The sequence below is a fragment of the Colossoma macropomum genome, unplaced genomic scaffold, assembly GCF_904425465.1.
Source record: "Colossoma macropomum unplaced genomic scaffold, Colossoma_macropomum, whole genome shotgun sequence".
Lineage (NCBI taxonomy): Eukaryota > Metazoa > Chordata > Actinopteri > Characiformes > Serrasalmidae > Colossoma > Colossoma macropomum.
In genome coordinates this window covers 34,094,464-34,096,526 of record NW_023494796.1, presented here as the reverse complement: position 1 = coordinate 34,096,526, position 2,063 = coordinate 34,094,464, and positions in this window count along the sequence as shown.

Below are 2,063 nucleotides of genomic sequence, written 5' to 3'. Positions count from 1 at the left end.
AGATGCGCGTTAATCTTAAATTGTGTTTTATTTTAAAACGCTTTTAGAGGAGCAGCTCCACAGGTGAACTCACTGTGAGGTCTACACTGTCTGCAGCTCACAGCGCGGTCACGCAGCTCCTCTGTGAGTTTGGCTGTTTCTCCTGGTGCGCTGTGTTGATCAGGGCTGCAGCTGCATTCAGTACCATCATCTGTCTGTTGCTGACTGCAGTGCAGGGTGTTGTCACTGTGTTTGAGGACCGAAGCAGAAGACTGGAATCTGCCGTTTTCCTCTGTCAGTGAGGGACAGGGGGGTTTTGTTTGTGATCAGCCAGAGCCCCTCACTCCAGCAGCCCTCGCTCAGCGACGGCCCCCTCGTTAAATAATAACAGCGTTAAAAGAAAACGGAGAGTCCAGGTCGGCCTGCGGCTACTCCAGAACCCGCCCTGGTGGATGGGTTAGTCTCTGACCTTTTGAAGGCGGCGTTCGGCTGCTTGTCCAATCACGCTCCAACATCACAGCTCTCAAACGCTCCCCCGGGAGGCTGAAATCCAGCTCTGCGTTACCTCGAATAGAGGCCTGATGGAGGCCGGCTAGCTTTTCTTGGACTCCAGGCCGTACAGAGAGGACCATTACTCACTATAAATAGCACCGTGCTCTGGTTTCACTGTGTTCCTCAGGCAAATCTCAGAAAATAACGTAGAAAATGCGAGCTGGCTGCACTGATGGAAACACTAAGATGGAATGTGACACTCTGAATGTTAGGAAAGTCCAGTGAGCAGCTCTTAACACACACACGCTTATTTCACATGCTCGTTTAAAGAGTGTGGTCTATGTATGTATAGTCAGCTTCAGAGAATGTGTAGTGAGGAGAACTGCCACTCAGGAATGCCCTCCGGGTTGGTCTGACGCTAGAGGGCGCTCCTGAGTGAGTCCAAAATGAATAAAGTGCATCTGTGCAAATTCATAGTTTGTAAAGGCCTAAATTTGTTTATATAGAAGAGGACATTCACTTCCTGAACACAGAACAGCATAAAGCAGTAATGCTAACCAATCATCACTCAGTATCAGTAATGCTAACCAATCAGCTCTCAGTATCAGTAATGCTAACCAATCAGCACTTAGTATCAGTAATGCTAACCAATCAGCTCTCAGTATCAGTAATGCTAACCAATCAGCTCTCAGTATCAGTAATGCTAACCAATCAGCACTTAGTATCAGTAATGCTAACCAATCAGCTCTCAGTATCAGTAATGCTAACCAATCAGCTCTCAGTATCAGTAATGCTAACCAATCAGCACTTAGTATCAGTAATGCTAACCAATCAGCTCTCAGTATCAGTAATGCTAACCAATCAGCACTCAGTATCAGTAATGCTAACCAATCAGCACTTAGTATCAGTAATGCAAACCAATCAGCACTCAGTATCAGTAATGCTAACCAATCAGCACTTAGTATCAGTAATGCTAACCAATCAGCTCTCAGTATCAGTGATGTTTTTCAGAAATTGGTGTACTTTAAGTAGCTCATTCATGTTGAATTTATAAGGAGTGTTTCAGTCCTGAGTGCAGAGTACAGGGCAGCCAATCAGAACAGAGCTTATTTGCATATTAAAGGTGCCTCTTAAAGGCGCAGTAGCAGAAACAGCCTGTTTACCTGTAAGAGATGAAGAGAAGCTGTAAAATGATGACGTAGAAATGAATTATGACTGTTTTTGATACAGAAACGTGCTTGTTTAAGATGTACGACGCCACATTTCTGTAAATATCTGCACTATTTAAAGCTTTTCTGTCTACAGTAATAAAGAGAACTCTGCCGTGTGAGCTGAGAGGGCCGCTCAGTCTTCGGCCGTCGCATTTCTAGAAGCGCAGCGCTTCAAGGCTCTGATGATCAAAGGAATCTGAGAGCTCTTTCTGTTCCTGGAGCTGAAAGAGTGTCAGGTCTCAGGAGCCACTGAGCTGACGACAACTCTGCGTTGAGCTTTTCAAGTTTTACGTTTGATGAGCTTTTAATAGGAGGCTTTAAAATAGAACACAGTGCGTCGTCACAACAACGATAAACAGCTGTCATTTAAACCGGCACGTT